Genomic DNA, 23664 nt, shown 5'->3' on the forward strand with positions numbered 1-23664 from the left:
GCATGTCCAATCGTATTAATTGCCTCGATTCACGAGATAAGCTTTAAAATATATCCGTTGGATTGGTATACCAACCGATATATTTTGGGGACAATTGTTATGGGTCATTTTCTGAGTATACATATCCTGACTAATATCCCGCTTGTAATTGTTTATTTATGACCAGGATGCTGGACGAGGATATTGCTAACATCCCGGGCGATATCCTGAGGTTGAGTAAATTAAACATGTGCAGGTTAATGGTTACAAGCTACTAACGGTCATCAGGACTTCTTCTCCTATAGACTCGGGCGAATTTGTTATGAGGAAGCCGTTGAAGCCGAAAGACTTGGTCCTCAACGTTTAAGTGGGAATATTCGTTGGATCCCGGGAGTTTAGGATAGTTTGTTATATTATCTTTACTATAAGTAGATGTGGGGGATCAGTTTAGGGCACACACTTTTTTACACGAACACTTCCATACACTCTTGCTCTCTAGCTCACAGCAATCACTACACTTGTACTCAGTTCACATTGTAACACTTAGTTGATCCGCACCACATCCTGCACTGTATCCTGATTTTTGAAGCAATAAGAAGAACAAGGCAGCTGCGATTGTCAGCTCCCGAGGTTTTATGCCGGCGATCTGGATTGATCAAGGGCTTTCCTCGTACATCTCGTGTTATTTACTTTACTTTTTGCTCATTGTTTGATCAATAATACAGCTCGATATCTTGAGCCGTATCCCAAACACTGTTTTCATAAACAACTCAACAAGCACATTTTTCACAACAATTTCTAGCACACTACCTCACTTAACTAATTTGATCATTAAATTGCTTAGGTAATTTTTGACCAAAACAATGTTGATTTAGAGTGTTATGTGGATCCAAAAGGGAACCCGACAGTTGATCCTGACGTGGTTGATTTTGAAGCATTAGTTGCTGCGATTCCAACTATTGGAGTTTGGTGCCGAGGGCTCAGAGAGATTCCACGCTACAGAGAAAAGGTCGAGGAAGGAATAAAAAAGGTGATCTATGCGAGCTTGGAGAAGAAGAAGACAGTGGAGGAAATTGTAGATAAAAGCAAGAAGATGGTGAATGAGGTGAAGAAAACTGCAGAGAAAACTGGTGAAGAGAAAGCAGAGGAAGTTGTTGCAGAGAAACAGCAAGTGATGGAAGATCAGGAAAAGACGGCAAAACAAGCCGAGGTGCCAAACACTGAGGTAAAAACTCAATCCGAATCTTCTGAATTGTTAGATAAATCTGATCATAAAACTGATGAACAATGCAAGAAATGCATGGAAACATGCAAGGCTTGTATTGAAAAAGATAATAGTCTAAGATCCAGAGATATTGAGTTCACTAAAATAGAAAAGTTTTTCAAAGAAAAATGTAGTGAAATGCTAGAAAATGAAAGATTTTTGAAAGAAAAAAAGAACTAACACAGAAATGTGAAAATCTTGAAAAAGAAAATGAAGTTTTAAAACAAAAATGTTTAGCTGAGTGTAATGAATGTATTCCAAAAGATAAAACTATTCAAAAGTTGCAAAAAGAATATGATAGAATGAAATTGTCATATCACACGGTAAAAGAAGCTTACGAGATTTTGAAAAGTAAAGTTACAAGTCTGGATAGTAGATTGTCAGCATGTTAAGAAACAACTAAATTTCTTGAAGCCAGATATGAAGGAAAACATAAGGTTTTAAATAACTATATTGATGAAGTGGCTAAACTTAAAAAGGAATTGTCTGAAAAAGAAATTAGTTAATAAACTTCAAAGTTATCATGCTTCTTCATATATTCTGGAACGTATTTTCAACATTACACCGGATGGTAAAAAGTCTGAAAAGAACAAAAAGGGAATTGGGTCAGAATACCATCAGGTTCCACCACCGTTGGAGGATAATTATACATTCTATGATGGCGAAAATGTGGAAAAAGCTATAAACATGGTTGACCAATTACCTGACAACATAGATGTGACTTACACCAAATCTGATGATATCGGTGATTCAGAGGTGGTATGTAAAGTTGTTGAAAGCGTTTTGTCAGAGGAATCTACCAAAACAGATAAGTCTGAGTCACAGGATGAAAATGAGGGAAGTTTTCATGAAAGTTATATTAAAAATTCAAAATCTGAGAAAGATGCGAATGATGATTCGATAGGATTGGTTATACCATGATTGGATCGGACAAGTTATTCTCAGATGTTGAAGTCCCGATTTAGAATGTGATTTCAGAAAAGATTGATAAAGTGTTGAAATTGGTAGAAATTGAAAGATCTGAAATTTCAAAATTTGTTGGAAAGAGCAAGAAAAGTTCTTATAACAAACCTAGTTACAAGAAGAAAAACATGAGGGCTGGGTTGGGTTATAAGAAGAAACATAATTAGAAACGTTTTGAAAAGAAAAATTATCAAAAAAGACGAACTTTGTTCACGGAACAAGTTCCGAAGAAGAAAAAGAACTCCAATTTAGACGACAGTCTATTGAAGAGTTTTATGCTCAAAAGAAACAACAACAACAGGTGAAAGATGATTCAAAGAGAACATGCTTTAAGTGTGGTCAAAGTGGACATCATAGTCGCAAGTGTCCAAATCTTAAAACTGTTGGTGTTGAGAAAAAGAAGTCTGATGTTGTGAATCAGAAATCAACCAAGTTTAAATCAAAGCAAACTTGGAAGCCGAAAATGTCAAAGGATGAATCACACCAAACTTGGAAACCGGTGACACCCTGATTTAGAATAACACAAAGTTGGAAAACAACGGTTGATGCAACAAAACCAAACCAGTTTTGGAAACCAAAAATTGTTGTTCAAAATCAAAACAGTCAAAATGAAAGATTTTATCTAAGGAATGTTACAAAATGGCATATTGGCAAATCTGGGTGGTCAAACAACAAAAGGTTTCTGTTGATGAGAAAATTAAAGAGAATGTGTTTGAGAAAAATGAACGAAACTATCCAGTTTTACCTGGAAAGATACACATTCAGCTACCTGAGTCCAAGCAGGCTTGGGTTGCATTGTTCAAATGATCGAATTATTTGAATGTGCAGGTGCTCCCGAAGATGAATGAATGTCAAGTAAGAGAGTGGAGCAGCTTGGCACGAGAGGTGGCTGCAAATTCCTGAATCTGAAATCAGGGAGTTTGTTTGTTTCTGTACATAAATAAACTATATCCAAAACCCTAAAAACAGAAAATTTAAAAACCAAAAATATGTTTTTATATTTGTTAAAAATTCAAAAAGTTTCAAAAATATGTTGATTGAATATGCCGAAACTCTCATGGCTGAACAAACATGATTATTTCACAATTGAAAATGGTTTTAACATTGTTAAAAATCAATGTGTTGTAAATCATGGGGGTATTTTCTGCAAAATAGAGCATGATTAAGCAGAAAATGGATGGCGAGACAAAGCTATCTACATTGGGATGTCAATTTCTTTAAATGTTTTGGATTTTAGGGGGAATAAAAATTTCAGAAAATACAAAAACATTTGAAAATTAAAAAAAAAACATTTAAAAATTTGAAAAAAGCAAAAAACAATAGAAAATGAAAAAGAGTTTTTGTGTAAAAAGAGGAAATGATAGTATATTAGTAGACAATCACAGTACGCTAAAGAAATGGAAAGTTAAATGTGATCAAACGGTCTCATTGATATATGCCAGTAGGTTTTTACACATTTAGTATATTGATTGCGAGATATAAATCTAAATATCAATAACTTACTTATCTCGTGGGGAACATCTCTCGGATATATGGGTAACCCCCGAAATCTTGTTTGAGAGATTGTCTGATTCTGAGATTCTAGGTCTTTATACTGTTTGATATCAGGGGTATTATACCTGGTCTTCTGATTTTGCGTCAGCAATGGCCTAGACCTCGTATAATACTTTATGCGCTTTAAATCGCTTTCCATCTGCATAAAAATTGAAAAATATCGAAAGATATATATCAAATGCAGTTGTAAAGAAGATCCCTAAGTATGACACACCTAAAGTCGAGCCTTCATCTCTTTGACTGAACCGTAGTTCATACCTGAGCTCTCAAGGTCTCACACTAACCGAGAGTACAGATATTAATATAGTATATTCACCTGTAAGACTGAATCTAGGGAATTTTGATACGAGAGTATATTCTGAGGTGGGACATGCGAATAAGTTAAGTGCTTAAAACACTAATTACCGTATCTTGAATCAGTTAAACTTTATGTGAAAATTTAAGTGGATCAATATATTGACAATCTAAGTGAATCATTTAGAACTTAAAGTGTTTATAGCTCAATGGTGCTAGTGATTTGTCATAAACTGATATGATCCCCTGACACGAACTCAAACAAAAATATTGCCTGTAAATATTTCTTTACTACTTTATGTTATAGAAAAATTTCAAAAAGATTTTCGGAGTGTTTTAGCATAAACTTTGAAAAATACAAAAAGATTTTGTTTCTGCTTTATTTTCGACAACCGATGTTTGAAAGCTGACTTTCAAAATCTAAGTATACTGAACGTGTTTCTGAAAATAAACAAGTTCATTATTTTGAAACTTGAAGTTTTACTTGAAAAACCAAAAGCAGTTTGTAAAATCTCCAAGGTCATTAAGTTGGACTTGGATGATTATTTGTAAGGCTTTGGATGCTTTAATCTGTCAAATTTATAAAGTCATTTGATAGGGGGAGTAAAGAAGGGTAATCTTGGATGAATACATATTGTTACATTTATGCAATAAAGCCAGGTTCCCGATCCTAGAACATATTGAGCTTTTAATGTCATATTTTGATGCTTAGAGTCAGGTTATCATTTCTGGGAAAACCTAAAAACTTTTTACTGTCACATATTTGAAATGCTCCAGTTTATCTTGAGAGCAAGGTTTTCGATAGTGAATCTTAATTGTCAAATACCTTCGTATCCTTATTTTCCTATAAGTTCTAACACTATAATTTTATCCGGTGTAACCTCGGGCGCGTGGTCATTTCCGGTACTACAGACTGCTTCGACTATTGTACCATGGGAGACAGACGTGCCATCTTTAGTAGAGGTGTGAAATCTGTTTTAAGAGAAACGTGTTGAACACGAGCCTCAACCACAACCGTCAACACTTGTTTGTTTTTTTTTGTAGGAAATCATTGTACAAAAAGACATGGTTCAAGACCTCGTTGAAACCTACACAACAAATTGTACAAGAAGACGCGATTCAAGAGTTCGTTGAAGACTATGCAACGGACCATACAAGAAGACGTGGTTAAAGCTCTTGTTGAAGACTATAGTTTGAATCAATTTAACTACATATGTTGTATTATAAGTTATTCCCGTTAGGACTGGTACATGGTACGCTTACTATAATTTCCCAAATATGTAAATAGAGTATCTTTACTATTTTATATTCATTTATATAATTTTTATTATAATTATGACCCAGGTCCTATCTGTACCGATGTTTTCAATCAATATTAGTATGGGTCCGGTTCGTCATGGAACAAAAGATAATCTAATTTGAATACAACTTCAATTTTAATAAAATTTATATCAGAATGTCGAGAAAAAAAAGTTAAAAACATTTACGCATTCATTTTTAAGTTAACGAATGAAAGTTAATAAAAAATCAAATTAGTAAATAGGGTAACAATGTGTATATATAAAATCAACGTGACATGAATAATGTTTTCGTGAGAATGCACCAAATTTGTGATTTGTTCACATTATAATATAATATAATATGGATCATTTCTTATATGTTACTTATGAAGATGCTCATATTATATTATAATATAGATCATTTCTTATCTTATATGTTACTTGATCATGCGTAGTCGTTAGCCCAATAATGCCTCAATTCTTGGGCGTTTTTTGCCATGTGGCAGTCCAGTCAGCATGAGAGCATTATTCGGCGTTATTGTAAAAGTGTCGTAGTGGAAATAATGCCCAATAACGCTCATCCAATTATTACACAATTAGTTATTTTTTTTAAATTTAAAACTTAAAATACTTCATTAAATTAAATAAAATTACAATACTAAAAAAATACATTGTAAAATTTTAAGTTTTAGGGACTGATATAGCATTTTTGAAACTAGAAATATTAAAGATATTGAAGTTTAAAACCACAGGGGCCTAATGTGACAACTGAGGAAACTTTTAAAACAACCACCCACCTCCATCCTTCTTCTTCTTCTTCGGCGGGACACCTGCAACATCCGGCTAAAATTCCTGCAAACCAAAAAATCCGGCAAACTCAAACCCCAAAATTCCATCTCTTTCTCTTTAAACCACATGCTCTTATCTGATTGGCCAAAGATTTGCCATTTCGGCGTGTTTCAAAAAACGCCAAGGTCCTTTTTTTCGCGAATAACGCCGGAAAACGCCTAGAGGGGCGGCACCGGGGCGTGTTTGGGCAATTTAAAAAAAAAACGCCAACTACGGGCGGTTTTATTAAGCAAATATTGGGGTTTATTGAAGAAAGTAAATCTAGACATGGTAAATGTTACGTTTATAGAAAAAAAGTATAGTTAAAATTGTATATTCATTACCTACCCCAGGTTAACGACTTTCGTGTTTTTTTTCAATATTTATAAATATAAATGTGACTCCCTCAAAACCAGGCGTGACTTCTTGTTTGATTTACACAAAAACAAAGTATTTTATATTACGTAGCGGAAATTTACATTTACAGGGTTTTTAAATGATGAGTTCATAAACAGTGATAGTTCATAACATATTCAACTTTACCAAAACATTAACACTGTGTTCTCGAGTTTCATTTAACGATAGAAGAGAAAGGAAGGGGAATTATAAGGGAATGGAAAGGAAAAGATGTGATTATATTCGTGTTCCCGAGTTTAATGAAAAGAAAAGGAAATGAAGGGAAATTAAACATTTTATGTGTTCCCGAGTTGGGAGGAAAAGAAAAGAAAGTTTATTTATAATGAATTAGAGGGTAATTTAGGAAATTTAAAAAAGTCTGAGATTCATAATAATCTTTTCTCACCAAATCTCTCCAAATTGGGAGGATGAATATTTGCATCAATCATCCCCTTATTTCCTTTCTTTTCTCACCACTTCTCTTCCTAAAAAAATCTCTGGAACACATTTTTTACTTTCTTCCTTTTAATTCCTTTCTCTTCCCTTGTTAAATGAAACTCGAGAACATAGTGTAAGCATTTCAAACACTATAAGCCATAAACACAAGAATATGCCTCATAGCAACACATATATAGCGGACACCTTTATCTAGCTAAGATTTCCATATTATCCTAAGGATCATAGTGACGGATGGGATTCGTTTCGTATAATATCTTAACGCACACAACGGATGATATATTATTCCCATATTATCTAAACCGCCGTAATGGATGGTAAATCCTATGTCGTCAAACCAGAACATAAGTAAGCGTAAATCATGTGTATATATACGAACTTGTCCTAAGATAATAAGCATCATCATAAGGGATATCATATTCGAACAGATAAATATAATTTATCTATGATCATTAAGATATGGATCACATATACTTTGCATAAGTTCTAAAACATAACCGATCTAGAAAACCCATTCCTCGTTTTCTATATAAAACGTTTAGTGGAACCCACAACATTTTTTTTTACAAATATCTATCTTAGCACACTATGGTGCTAAAACGTTATCAAAATCCCCTCTTAGCACACTATGGTGCTAAAACGTTATCAAAATCTCTTTATAACACCACCATGCATGATGTGTGTATAATTAATACATATTTTCTCATCATTTAATTTTCTTGAAAATATCCGTAAAAAAGTTCCTAATTAGTTTCTTTTAAATTTTCAAGATGATGAAACACCGATTAACACAGGGTTTATCGATGGGGTTATTTCGTCTGTGGGGTTCAACCTCTTTTCTGGCTCGTAACAATGGCTTGAGATCTGCAAAACAGTAAACACCGTTAGTCTCGTTAAGAGGGGAGGATGAGGTTTTCCCTCTTAACCAGGCTCCGGCGTGAGAATAAGTACTGTTCTGAGAGGAGAATAAACAGTGTGTGTATAGAGTGAGTATGGAGAGTAAAAGATCCTGAACCTGAATGATGAAGGGTCCTATTTATAGCCGGAGGGTGAAGAAGGGAGGAGCAGCTGTGCCAGCTGTGGGCGCGTGCCAGCAGTCCGACCAAGGGGAATATCCTCTTGGTCTGCTCTGTCACGGCAGGTGTAGTGGTACACGTGGCATTCTTACATTAGCCCACGCTGGATACCTCGTACTGGCGTTGTCAGCCCTGCTCCCTGATTTGTCGCAGGCCTATGTGGCGTTCTGCGAGTGGTGACACGTGTTGTCCTTTATGTCGGATAGAGCATATTTGGTGCCAGCTGCAAGTCTTCCAGAAGTTTCTAGAAGCTTCTGGATTGCTTCGCTGATGTGGACGCCTTGTATGCTCAAAAGTGGTGTGGTCCCTGCCATGTAGGCAGGGAATTGGGACTGTACCTCTTCAAGTCCCCCCAGTCCAGTGTGCCTTCTAGTTTAGTTGATCGTCTAGGAGGGATTCTGGACTTATGAAAGTAGTGGGTTTTTGCGGCGCGTGGAGTTTTTTTTTTGGCCCTCTATAAAAATGAGCCAAGTGGATGCATGGCGCATGGGTCTTGGCACTTTGTAAAAAGTTGAGCCAAGTGGACGCACGGCGCGTGGGTCTTGGCACTTTGTAAAAAGTTGAGCCAAGTGGACGCACGGCGCGTGGGTCTTGGTACTTTGTAAAAAGTTGAGCCAAATGGACGTACGGCGCGTGGGTCTTGGCACTTTGTAAAAAGTTGAGCCAAATGGACGCACGGCGCGTGGGTCTTGGCACTTTGTAAAAAGTTGAGCCGAGTGGACGCACGACGCATGGGTTTTGGCCCTTTGTGAAAAGTGAGCCAAATGGACGCATGGCGCATGGGTTTTGGCTCCTTGTGAAAAGTGAGCCAAATGGACGCATGGCGCATGGGTTTTGGCTCCTTTGTTGTTTCCTTCTGATGGAAGTTTGGTGGGCATGGGGAAGTGTTTGGTGTGACTATCTGACGTCCCTGTCTTATCGGAGGTGAACAGTTGCTTTTGCAGTTACTTTCTGTCACGTCAGCCGGTCTGTTCCCCATGTTTCCCGAAAAAAGAGCCGACGTCTTCTCTCTCTTCTGACGTGTCATTCCGTGATTGGCTCCTTTTTCTGCATTCTGACGGTCCACTACCCATCGCATTAAATGCGATGGGTATAAATAGGAGACGGTTCCCCTTTCATCTTCACTTTTTTCAAATTTCAAGTGTTCTTCCCTTCTATCTTTCTCCTTTCAGTTTTCGTTGTTTCGATAATTTTCTTTAAGTTCTTCTTTCCTTCTTCTTTGTATTTGCATCATGTCTAGTACGAATCCCACCCAACGGAAAAGAAAATATAAGGGGAGGGCTCCTCCCGGTCCTGACCAGGCGGTCATTAGTTGGAAGGAGGAGGAGTTCAATAATCTGGTTAGGGGTATGGGTTTCCGTCCCGAGTGGGGAGCCCAGTATCCTCCTGTTGGTTCTACTGCCATGGACGCTCCTCCGGGCCATATTACGTTATATGCTGCGTTTTTCCGGGAAGGTAGTTTCAGATTACCTATTACAAAGTTCACCGCTTCTGTGTTGAGGGGCTATGGGCTTCATATTTCACAACTGAATGCTATTGGGCTTCCACGCATTACTCACTTTGAGTATGTCTGTAGGGCTTATCGTATTGAGCCTACGTTTCAGATGTTCAATGTGTTTTATAGTGTAACGTATGCTAGCGGTTTCTATTCGTTTCAAGCACGATCGGGTGTTGCTCCGGTGTGCTCCGTGCCTTTGAAGAGTCTTCATGACTGGAAGCAGAAATTTTTCTACATCCGCCGTGGTGTAATCCCGATAGATATGCCTTATCGGCAGGTGGGCCAAGGGATTCCAAAGGTAGATGTTATGGAGGATTATGGTGCCCAGGAATGGTTCAAGAGGATAACCCAGAAGGCGACTGCTATTTCTCAACTGGACGAGATGGCCCTGGTTGGTGCTAGGATGAGTTTGTTGTGGGTGCCCAAGAATCCATTGGGTCAGCCCGTATACAGTTATCAGGGCAAATGTATGTTTCTTTCATAAGTTACCGCTGAATTATTCTCTATTGTGTTTATTGTGTTTTCTTATCTTCTTGCCTTTTTGCAGTTGGTTACAACTTGTTGAATGTCCTGGACCCTAAGGCGGCGGGTGCCATGGTTGAAGCTATCTAAGCGGAAGGGAACCCGACGTGGTTAGACCAGATCCGGGGTCATTTTTTGCATCTAACGGATGAGAGCTTGAATAGATATGCTAGCGAGGTTCTAGGTGAAGATGTTTGGAATGACACTGTCGACCCGGGTCGAGAGGGGGTTATTGTCCTTTCAAGTGGATGTTCTGACCAAAACTTTGAAGATCTAACCTCTCGTTGCGCGCGTGCAGGTACCGCGCAAGGCGATGCTGCTGAACCCGTGCATGAGGTTGTCGGTGATGATGATGTAGAGGTGGCTGTTGACTCGTCTGCTCGGTTGGAGTCAAGGAAGAAGGCGAGAACTGATAAGTCTGGGAGGAGAGAGGGAAAGACTGAGGGTAAAGCTGCTGGTTCTTCTCGTAAGCAACCCTCTATTCTTCCTTGTCTAGATTATGTGGTAGTTTCTGACACGTTGTCTGGCCTAGGGGCTGGTGAGAGGAGTCGAGAATCGGATCCTGACGACAGTGCTACTCTGACTGAACATATGAGGAAAAAGGCCCTCGAGGATCACAAGCGCAGGCTTGATGAACAGTCTGCTGCTCATTTTGCTGCTAAAAAGGCGAAACTCCATAAGGAGGCCCCCCAGCACCCTCGGAGTCTGAGATTGATCTTGGGGTTTTTAGTGGAGGACATGGCAATCTTTTGGAAGAGCTATATGCTCCATCTGCCCCTCCTACTGGTAATTGGCCTTTAATTTCCTGTTGTCGTTTCGTTTTCTTCGAGTTGTTTTTAATTTCTGTTTCATGACAGCGGCCAAGTTTGGCAAGAAACCTCGTATGGTGGATATTTCTCAAATTACGCCACCTGCTTCTCCCCCATCGAGGACAGTTGGTTTGACCCCTTCTCGTGATGATGTTGATGTGGGCACAAGGGGTGGGGAAGGGTTTACTGAGGGAGTGGTTGAAGGAGGTGCTGATGCTGGAGGTGATGGTGGAGGTGATGGTGGGGCTGATAAAGGTAAGGGTGTTGAAGTGGAGATGGAGTCTAGTGAGACTACTCCACAACAAACCATTTATACCAAACGTCCTTCTGGTGGAGGTGGGGCTACTTCTGGCGTGGTGCGCAGCCCGCATCTTGAACATGACCCTGCTGATTCTTGGGGTAATCCAGCTTGTGATGACTTGCCTCATGCCTCGCGCTGGAACCTTACCCAGGGCTCCAGGATGAATGATGTCAACAATTGCCACGAGTTTTTTGCTATGTCCCTTCCTCCTGCTGAGAGGATGTTTCAGAAGAACTGCAATCGTTTTGCCCTGTTGGACGATCACGTTCGTGCCAGGGTTAATTTCTTTGCTACTTCTCAGGAAATTCTTCGCGAGTGGCGGTCAATGGGGGAAGAGACTCTTGAGTTTGAGGAGTCGAAGAAGTTGTTTGCTGAAGAGAAGGAAAAATTTAATGCGGAGAAGAAGGGCCTGCAGTGGAGGGTTGCTGATGCGGAAAAGAAGCTTGAAGAGCAAAAACTGTTGAATGATCAGAAACAGAAGGATTGGGAAACCGCGTGCGCGCGCACGAGTGTTTAGATGCAATCTCAGCGTGATGCGATCGTGCGGTTATCTGGTGAAAAAGCAGAACTTGCTGAAGAGGCTCAGCAGGCGCGAGTTGCATCCGAGAAAAAAGAGAAAGAGTATGTTGATCGGATCGATAAGTTGGAGGTTCTCGTCCAGCATAAAGTGGCTGAGTGTGAGGCTGCACAGCGCCTTCTTGCTGAAAAGACTGCTGAAAGCCAGGCAGTAGAACTCCTTGCTGAGGAAACATCTGCTGACACCAGATGGTTGCTTTCTCGTGGTGTACCCCTGGTAATTTCTTTTGCTCTTTCGTGTTCTTTTGTTTTTGCGATTTTTTATTTGATTGCCTTGTTTTATGCAGCTTGCTGACCGTATTCTAAATTCGCCTGAACTTGCCACGTACATGTTTGAATTGGGCCAAGCGGGTTATAATAGCGGTCGTAAGTTTGGGTACGCTGAAGGCAAGGCTGCAGCTATCAACAAGGAAAAAGATTATCACTTTGAATTGTATAAGGAAGATTGTGATGGTGCTTATGCTGCTAAGCGCAAGGCGTTTTCAACTCTTGACTTTGCTGTCGTCCGGGCGGCGCAGAAGTTGGCTCGCAAAGCGGATGGGGTTGCCTTGTTGAAGAAAGCTTTGGGAGAAGATGGTGATGCAGCAGGAGTTGCTGGCACTAGTCAAACTTGATCGAGGGGTTCCGGCCTGTGTGCCGTGTATGACCTTGGATGGGTCTGTAATGTTGACTGTTTTTAGACAATTTTATTTTTGTTTACCTTTTGTGGGTATTGTTGGGGCTGGATTTTACTATAAATGATCCTTATACGTGATCCTGACCAGTGATCCTTGTTTCTTTGGCAGATAGTGATCCTCAGCCAGACTTCAGGATCAGGATCATGGGACGATATGGTGATCCTTACACTAACGGTCACTTCCACTTGTTACAAAATTGTTTTGCAGGAACAATTAGCAGGATATGCCCTACACATCATGATCCAGGGACGCGTTTTCACAAATATGGCAAGAGCTAAATTGGAGATAGACGTTGTACCGGATATGGAAACTTAGCTTGATTAATGGGCAGCAATTTAGGCTAGATTATCTTTATTTCTAAAGGGGTAATGAGCTGATTAGTGGTCTATCTACCTAAAATAAGTTACCTACACATGTATAAATACCACTCTTCCTCATTCGGAAGAACACACAACATACGACACAACTCTCGAACACTTAGACACTCAGTGATCCTTGTACTCAGCTCATTATCATCCGAAGTTGTAACTACATTTTTATTATATTGAAGTTGGTGATCGGTAGTTGCCATCACCCGAGGTTTTTTATGCCGGAGATCATACATTGATCAAGGGCTTTTTCCTCGTATAAATCATTGTGTCTTTGTATCTTTATCACAGAAGTGATCCTTTACTTTCATAGCTAACCAAGCATCATACCCCGTTTACATAAAGTTTGGTTACATTATCTTTGTGTGATTTTTAACCAAAACAGTTTGGCGCCCACCGTGGGGCAATTGGTGCTTCATTCATAAAGAAAATCTTTTGTCCGAAATCATTTCAAAGAGTTACATGGCTTCATCATTGAAGAACACCTCCACGGCGATGTCTGCAGTCACCTCAGCACAAACCACTCTACCTCCTCCACCGGCAGGATCCCAGAGAAATGCTGAGAAGAGACCAACCCCTTCTTTCTCTAAACCTCCATCTTCTTCTGCTATGAATTCTTCTATTCCCAGTACTAGTGATGTGTTTGCTTTAATTTTGCAGATGAAGGATCGTATGCAGCGGTAGGATGAAACTAATGATAGGATCCTCAGGGAGATTGGAGATCTCAAAAGACAAAAGAAAGCGGCAGAGGATCATTCCCCACTGATGCCAAAATCCTTGAGTTTTGAGACTCCAATGGTCACCTCTCAGCCATCAGGGATCCCAGATGTACAGATCACAGGGGAGACGAGAGGATTACATCTCAAGTCAGCAGCAATGACTCAGACATCGGGCTCGTATTTTCAGCCAGCAGGATCCTATCCTCAGTATATGGGATCCTTTATGAATTCAGGAATATATCCGGGTGCACAGCAATTTCAAGGATCCTACTTCGTTCCGGGCGTATCCCAGGTTCAAGGATCCTCCCTTGTTCCAGGATCATCCCAGGTTCAAGGATCCTCCTTTGTTCCGGGATCTACTCAGACCCCAGGATCCTTCCTTATGCCAGGATCCCTAAAAAGTTTGCAAACAGGGAGTCTAGATGTCCATCAAGGAGACTTCATTCCAATGCAGACCATTGCTTCCATTGGTCCCTCCGTTGTTCCAGAATCCCAGCAATATGGATTCCCTAACTTGAACCCAATGGGAGGTAACACTTTAAATAATTATCCTACCACTAACCATGGATTCATGCAGGATACAGGTACCAATCACGCTATGGCCAGGGAATTACAGAAACTAAAGGACATGATCTCAAGTGTTCCAGGGGTAGTCAAGCCTATCCCAGAGATTGCAGATGGAAGCCACAAGGTATCTCGCTTTGCACCACCAATTTGTGATGCAGAGGTGCCCAAAAGGTTCCATATCCCTACCATGAAGCTGTATGATGGCACAACGGATCCAGAGGAGCATATAGCACAATACAGGGAAAGGATGGAAATCAATCCTATCCCAGAAAAGTTGAAGGAAGCATGCCTATGTAAAGGATTTGGATCCACTCTAACTGGATCAGCTCTTAAGTGGCTGCTAAGTCTTCCCCCTTACTCTATTACTTCATTTGCTAATTTAGTTAATTTATTCAATAACCAATTCTCTTGTAGTAGAAAATTTGAAAAATTAACCAGTGATTTGTACAGGATAACTCAAAATAATAATGAATCATTAAGGGATTATATAACTAAATTTAGTAAAGAATCCTTGGATATTCCCAACTTGGATATGGCTACGGCTGTTGAAGCCTTCAAAATGGGACTTCTTAAGGATTCATTATTCTATGATGATCTTGTTATGACACCTTGCAGGAATTTAGATGAAGTAAGAACTCGAGCACTCAGGTTTATCCGGCTAGAGGATGACAAGAGGATCCAGGAGAGACAAGTAGGATCCTCAAAACAAGATAAGCAAGGATCCTCCTTCAAAAACAACAAGTTCAAATCCTACCATAGAAACGAGAACAAGAATGTGCATGCTGTCGACCAAGAAGAGGATGATGAAGAATATCCTCCAATCTCAGAATATTGTTTTTCCGTTGATAATCATGAACTAATCCTTGCAATGCAGAATCTAGGTGAAAAGGCTAGGTGGCCCAGGAAGAATGATAAACCATCCGGGACTAAAGACAAGTCCAAATGGTGTGCATACCATGAGGATTTCGGGCATCTAACTGAAGATTGCATAGCCTTAAGAAAAGAAATTGGATACCTGCTAAGCAAGGGGCATCTAAAGGAATTGTTGGGAAGAAAAAAGCAAAGGACCCAGGATCCTGAAAGGATCCCTGAAAAGGCTCCAGCACCTCCGGCAAACGCACAAGTGATTAACTTCATATCCGGAGGATCAGACATTTGTGGAACATCCTTCTCAGCGGCCAAAAGACATGCAAAAGAATCAAAAATGGATAATGGAGAAAGGCCTATTAGAACCTCAAGCGTCTCAGAAGGAAAGATGATAACATTTGATGAGGATGATCGCATTAATGTTCAGGATCCTCACCATGATAGCTTAGTTATCACTCTCTTTATCTCTAACCATTTTGTCCGCAGGATCCTTATTGACGGAGGGAGCTCAGTGAACATTATCCAGCTTGATGTCTTGAAGAAGATGGGAATCCCAGAATCAGACATCACACCAAGATCCTCCGTGCTTGTGGGATTCAGTGGAGAAACGAAGAAAACTCTGGGGGACATCAAACTCCCAATCTACGTGGAAGGATTACATAATTACCAAAAATTTTGTGTTATTGACTGTTTATCTTGTTGCAACGTTATCCTTGGCAGGCCTTGGATACATGACATGAAAGCAGTTCCATCTACCTACCATCAATGTGTGAAGCTCCCTAGCCCATGGGGGATAATCAAGATCGACAGTGATCAGCAAGAGGCTAAGGATTGCTATACCTCATCCATGAAGCCAACCTCGAAGCCAAGAGAGCAATAGCAATTACAGTATCCTCCGAGGAATGCCTTGGAGGCAAGGGAACAAGATGTAGATGAAATCCTCTTGGATCCTAGTGATCCAGAATCAAAAATCTATATCGGATCAGGGATCCTTGGCAACATGAAAGAAGACATGATATCCTTCCTCGAAAGAAGAAAATCTACCTTTGCTTGGAAACATGAAGATATGACAGGTATATCTAAGGATATTATTACTCACAAACTTGGCATTGACAGGTCTATCAAGCCAATCCATCAAAGAAGGAGGAAGTTTGCACCAGAAAGGAATGCCATTATCCAAGAAGAAGTAGAGAGACTACTTCGAGCAGGTATGATCAGAGAGGTAAAGTATCCTAAATGGTTAGCCAATGTGGTTGTTGTCCAAAAGAAAAACGGAAAGTGGAGGGTATGTGTCGATTTCACTGATTTGAATAAGGCATGTCCCAAGGATCCTTTCCCATTACCCCACATTGACTCCATGGTGGATGCAACAGCGGGGCATGAACTGTTGACCTTTATGGATGCATCATCTGGATTCCAACAAATACAGATGGAACCATCTGACCAAGAGGATACAGCCTTTATGACCCCAACCGGTTTATATTGCTATATTGCCATGCCTTTTGGACTAAGAAATGCAGGTGCAACATATCAAAGGCTGGTAAATATGATGTTCAAGGATCAAATCGGAAAAACTATGGAGGTGTACATAGATGATATGGTGGTCAAGTCAAAGAAAGCTGAGGATCACCTAAGGGACTTGGAAGAAGCATTCGATATCCTTGATAATTATAACATGAAACTAAATCCTTCGAAATGCCATTTTGGTGTTAAGGCAGGAAAGTTTTTAGGATACATGGTAACCCAGAGGGGCATTGAAGCAAGCCCGGAACAAATCAAAGCATTAATAAATATCAAATCTCCTGCCAACGCCAAGGATGTTCAAAGACTAACAGGCAGGATAGCAGCTTTGAACAGGTTCATATCGAAATCCTCAGAAAAGTGCAAAGAATTCTACGATATCCTAAGGAAGAATAAGAAGTTCGAATGGACTGAGAAGCATGAGAATGCTTTACAAGCCCTTAAAGAATATATGTCCTCAGCACCAGCATTAGCAAAACCGGAGAAAGGAGATGTGTTATCCTTATATCTAGCGGTATCCTCAACCGCTGTAAGTGCTGTCCTTGTTAAGGATCACGAAGGTACACAATATCCTATCTACTATGTAAGTAAAAGTCTACTTGATGCCGAATCCAGGTACTCACACCTCGAAAAACTTATCCTTGCATTAATCATGGCATCCACTAAGTTAAGACATTATTTTGAAACCCATACTATTATTGTTAAAACTAATTTTCCAATTAAGAATGTCCTCAGGAAACCAGATATGTCAGGGAGAATGGCTAAGTGGGCAGTAAAACTTAGTGCCCATGATATAAGATACGAACCAAGAACAGCCATTAAATCTCAAGCATTAGCTGACTTTGTGGCTGATTTCAGTAGTGATCTACAAAAGGAAGCAGAATTGGAGGTCCAACAGCTGGATGAGACCAAGGATCCTTGGATCCTGCACACTGACGGATCCTCAAATATCAAAGGCACAGGGCTAGGGATCCTACTAAAATCGCCACAGGGGGACATAATACCCCACTCCATAGCTTGTGAGTTCCAGGCAACTAACAATGAGGCTGAGTATGAAGCCTTAATTGCTGGATTACAAATTGCTAAGGATATGGGGGTAAAGTATCTCGAAGTATATGTAGATTCATTATTGATCACCAATCACTTTAATGGATCCTATGCTGTTAAAGGTGAAAAACTAACCAAATATTTAGAGATAGTCAAAGAATTGGCACTCTCTTTTGTTTCTTTTAGCTTAACACAGGTACCAAGGGAGGATAACACGGAAGCTGATGCATTGGCCAACCTAGGATCATCCTTAAAAATTCCAGAAGATATAAGTATCCCTATCATCCATATCCTGGCTCCTGCTATTGAAAATCAAGTAGCCATGGAAATAGAAGAGGATACTGCAGTAATCCCTAGTGAAGAAGCTCGATCTTATTCAGGATCATGGATCCCACCAATCATGAAATACTTGCAAAACGGAGAGATCCCAATGGGAGAAAATCCTAGAGCTTTCAGGATCAAGGTATCTCAATTTACAATCCTAAATAATATGCTATATAAACGATCCCTTGCAGGACCATATTTAAGATGTATTGAGGATCCTGAAATCGAAGAAGTATTGAGAGACTTCCATGAAGGAGATTGTGGAAACCACACTGGGGGCAGGGCATTATTCTCAAGGATCCTTAGAACAGGATACTACTGGCCAACCATGAAAAGGGATGCTATAGAGTATGCTAAGAGGTGTGATCCTTGCCAAAGACATAGCAATATCCTTCACCAACCAGCTGAATTACTACACCCCATACCATCCTCTTGGCCATTCATGAGATGGGGGATGGATATAGTTGGCAAGCTCCCTAAAGCACCTGGTGGAAAAGTATTTATGCTTGCCATGACTGACTATTTTTCCAAGTGGATAGAAGCTGAAGCCTTCGCTCAAGTCAGAGAAAAGGAAGTCATATCCTTCATTAAAAGAAACATTATAACTAGATTTGGCATTCCCTCTGAAATTGTATGTGATAATGGCTCCCAATTCATTGGAAGCAGAACCACTAACTTTTGTGACAGTTGGGGAATCAAGATGATCACATCAACACCAGTTCACCCGCAAGCCAATGGTCAAGCAGAATCATCCAACAAGATCATCATCAACAATCTAAAGAAGAAGCTAGGATCCAAGAAAGGGAAATGGGCAGAAGAATTACCTTATGTGCTATGGGCTGATAGGACAACTCCCAAGAATGCCACCGGTCAAACACCCTCCTCTTTAGTATTTGGGGCAGAAGCAGTGATCCCAACAGAGATGGTGATCCCAACTGCTAGAACAAGTGCTCGTGATCCTGAAGAAAATGCTACAATCCTAGCTCAGGATTTGGATACTATTGAGGAAAACAGGGATCTAGCTAGGATAAGGATGGCAAGCTACCAACAAAGAATGACTGGTACCTACAACAAAAATGTCAGGATAAGGAAGTTCCAAGTCGGAGATATGGTGTTGAGAAAAGCATTTCAAAATACTATCAATCCTGCTGACGGGAAACTAGCACCAAAATGGGAAGGTCCCTACTTGATTGAAGCTGAAGCAGGAAAGGGGGCATACAGGTTGCTAACCATGGAAGGGAACTTGTTACCAAGAGCCTGGAATGCTGTTCACTTAAAGAAATATTTCATGTGAACATGATCCTTCCTGCATGTGATCCTTACATTGAAGTATCCTTGAAGGATCCTGGAGATATCGGTGATCCTTACTCAGGTAATACGCTTGTCCTAAAACTATTGCATTTTCTTATTTTTTAAGGATAAGGATCATGTATCCTTCATCCCCTACTCACAAACCATTTGAGTTATGATAAGTTCAGGTATCTTCAGCATATCACCAAAGATCTTCAAAAGCACCACAGATCCTTGGGTCCAACCCCAGTTATCCTTGGGATTATCCCCAGTTTCCGCCAGCAGCGCACGATGATCCTGATATAGTTCACGTCTTTGGGATCAGTACCCACTTTCGGGGCTGGCGACCTCATCGTACTGGCTATACCCAGGATCCTACGTATAATGGTGGACGCACCATACATCCGTTCCTAAGGTTTCTAACGTTTTCACGTTAGCTAAGGTTTTGACATCTTCATGTCACTAAGTTTGGATAGTTGCCAGAAAGGGCCATACTCCAGTTTACATACGATCCTTTGGGCTTGTCCCCAGTGATCCTTTGGGCTTGTCCCCAGTTATCCTATGGGCTTGTCCCCAGTGATCCTCCGGGATCATCCTCAGTTATCCTATGGGCTTGTCCCCAGTGATCCTCCGGGATCATCCCCAGTTATCCTTTGGGCTTGTCCCCAGTGATCCTCCGGGATCATCCTCAGTTATCCTATGGGCTTGTCCCCAGTGATCCTCCGGGATCATCCCCAGTTATCCTTTGGGCTTGTCCCCAGTGATCCTTTGGGATCATTCTCAGTTATCCTTTGGGCTTGTCCCCAGTTACTAACTTATCTTTTATATTGGCTTAGCCCCAAGTTATATTCCATCTTTTCAGGTTTTCGAAGTTAAACGATTAAGGATCCTTGATCCTTATTATCCATTAAAGTTTTACCTATGGTTGTACCGATTAAAGGTTAGGATCCTGACGTGGATCTTCAGGTATGATCCTTAACTATTTTCAATTTCATTATTCATTATCCTAACCAACCCTTATACTTTGACAACCGAACCAATGATCCTTGAACTAAAACACTTTGAGAATCTTCAATATGAGGATATTTGATCTAGGATCATATCCTAAGTTCATTAAACACTTTTTCAACTCTTGTTATTTTAACAAATACAGCAATTGAGAAATAAGAGGACTATTAAAGGATAACAACACAAGATAAGCCAAAAAGATTAGAGTTATTTTATTAACAAAGTTTAAAACCCTTCATAAGTTGTCAAAATTGCCAACCCACGTTTCTACCAGCAAAACGTGGCCCGTCCACATGGGTTGGCAAAGGGTGTCCATTGTTTGTGCGGTCATAGCATGCAGGAAATTAAAAGGCGGCAGGATCACAATGGCTTCATCCCCCAAACAGAGGATCCCTCCACCATTTGTAATCCTACCTATTGTTCACAGGATCCTGGATCCTCAACCCTAAACTATTGTTCAAATACAGACCGTCATTGTTTTTAAAACATCACAACCACTAAACAAAAAAATTGGGCTCCGGCTATGTCTAGAAGTTTCCATCATTGCCCAATCTTGCAGCTCAAACCTTCGCTGCACCATCACCACCAGCTCCACTCGCTTCACCCTGATCCTTACCAGCATCTCCACCTTCCAGCATGGGGATCTCCTCAGCCTCATCCTCGTCCTCCAGGTCTGCCAGCCTTGCCTTCCAACCTTCAACATCCCACGAGCCTTTGTCAAAGGTAGGATCCTGAGCCTCCTCGGCCATCTGAAGTTGAATCTTATACATAGCAATTGCCGCGGAGACCTTAGCATCTTGGGTGATCTCCTGCTTCTCGTTATCCATATCAATCAACCTCTGAGCAGCCTCAGCCTTCATGACCCGGAGTTCCTTCTCAAGATCTCCTATCTTGAGATCCTTAAGCACGCCCATTTGTTGAAGGTCAGCAATCTGGCTCTCCTGGTCCTCAACATTGCCAAGATAAGTTTCAATCTCAGCAAGTTTCTGCAAACAAGAGAATAAAGACAAGCTCAGACTCAGGTGATCCTCAAGAAAAGCAGGATACACAAACAGGATATGATAGGCGGATAACCTACAGGGGCAGTGATCCTTACCTCATTCACGTAGTCAAGGAATTGCTGACGGAGGAGGGGAAATCCTTGTAGATCTTCAGTAGTCTTCCTCTTCTTCCCCTTGCCCCGGATAGACGCTTTGGGAGCTGAGACTGAAGGACTGGCAGCAGGAGCCTTCTTCTTTGAAGACGTGACATTGGCAAGATCACTGATCCCAAATTTGGAGGCTGATTTAACGGACCTGGCAGATTTTCCGGCACCTACATAATTCAAAAACAAGATAAGTTCCCTTGTTAAAATTAAATACTTTCACATAAAACTTATTTTTTATGAGGATACTTACTTGACATTGTGGCAGACGCAGAGGATATCTCTTGAGAATCTTGGATAATAATCTGGAAGCTTCGAACTTCAGGATCAAGCTTCTTGAAAGCTAACACTCTCTCTTTGGCAGCAGGAGTCAACTTTAAGTGAGCAACGGAGATAGCTGCATAAAAAGACAAAAAAGAAAAGACATCAGTGATCCTCATCATATGAGACAGAACTGATAGTGATCCTTCGAGGATCCTCTATCCTACCATGAGTGGCCCATTCCTTGGGCAGATCCTTCCCATCCGGGATGGAATCCCTCTTAACAAAGAAAAATCGACGTTTCCAGTTGGTATCATTCTTGGTCACTTTGAAAATAGGGTGATCCTCCCCAGCTTTCCGTTTCAGCAGATACCGGTGGGAACCAAACGTAGTAAGATCATAGAGCTCGGCCAGCTCTGCCATCCCCAGATCAACCCCTTCTTGCTCGATGATCCTCTCGAAGGTATATAGAACCCTCCAGATCATCGGCATAGCTTGGATATATGAGATGCCGGTAAGAGAAAAGAAAGATTGGGTGAACATCGGAAAAGGATATGAATACCCAATGAGGAAGGGAGTAGCAGGAAAAGCCACCCAGACGTCTGAGACAAGATCGCTCAAAGCAGTAGGATCAAAGGGTTTGAAAACAACATTCGCTGGGAAACAATGGCGAATCTTGTCTATGTGGACATCAGTAAAGCAGCATCTCTCCACGAGAGAATCCTTGATAATTCCCTGGCTCTTTAAGGGACTCTCCTTCTTGGGACTCTTGTGCGGAGAATTACGGAGCAGCATATTTTGAACAAAAAACAGAGTAAAAGCACGAAAGAACAGAGCAAAGAAGAGAAAGAAGAAGATGATACCTGATCAAGAGTCTTCAATGATGGTTATAAAGGGAGATACTTCGAATTTAAATACAAAATGATCCTAACCCTATCTCCTATTTATAATGATGATTTGCAGGGATCGTCACATCAGTGACGTAAATATCACAACGGCTAGTCCATATGTAACGGCTAGTAACCCGGAGTCGCCCGTTAGAGATAAGCTCAAAACAAAATATAACTCATCTATTTACAATTAACTCCTTATATTTTGGGGGCAATTGTTGGGGCTGGATTTTACTATAAATGATCCTTATACGTGATCCTGACCAGTGATCCTTGTTTCTTTGGCAGATAGTGATCCTCAGCCAGACTTCAGGATCAGGATCATGGGACGATATGGTGATCCTTACACTAACGGTCACTTCCACTTGTTACAAAATTGTTTTGCAGGAACAATTAGCAGGATATGCCCTACACATCATGATCCAGGGACGCGTTTTCACAAATATGGCAAGAGCTAAATTGGAGATAGACGTTGTACCGGATATGGAAACTTAGCTTGATTAATGGGCAGCAATTTAGGCTAGATTATCTTTATTTCTAAAGGGGTAATGAGCTGATTAGTGGTCTATCTACCTAAAATAAGTTACCTACACATGTATAAATACCACTCTTCCTCATTCGGAAGAACACACAACATACGACACAACTCTCGAACACTTAGACACTCAGTGATCCTTGTACTCAGCTCATTATCATCCGAAGTTGTAACTACATTTTTATTATATTGAAGTTGGTGATCGGTAGTTGCCATCACCCGAGGTTTTTTATGCCGGAGATCATACATTGATCAAGGGCTTTTTCCTCGTATAAATCATTGTGTCTTTGTATCTTTATCACAGAAGTGATCCTTTACTTTCATAGCTAACCAAGCATCATACCCCGTTTACATAAAGTTTGGTTACATTATCTTTGTGTGATTTTTAACCAAAACAGGTATACGCACTTGATCTTCTTTGTTAGATGTATATTTTGTTTTTTATGCAAATTTTGTTATCGTCATAATATGTGCATGTTTAATTACTTTGATTAGGTGTCACGAATGAATTATGGCGCTGACAGGTGGTGTTGTGTTACTACAACGTTTTATTCTGTCGTTTGAACGTGTGCGCTTATAGGTGACATACGAAGTGATCGAGTTGCAGGTTATTGTGTGAGCTCAGCTGTGATCAGCCTTGGGAGCATTAC

This window comes from Helianthus annuus, chromosome 11, assembly GCF_002127325.2.
Source record: "Helianthus annuus cultivar XRQ/B chromosome 11, HanXRQr2.0-SUNRISE, whole genome shotgun sequence".
Taxonomy (NCBI): domain Eukaryota; kingdom Viridiplantae; phylum Streptophyta; class Magnoliopsida; order Asterales; family Asteraceae; genus Helianthus; species Helianthus annuus.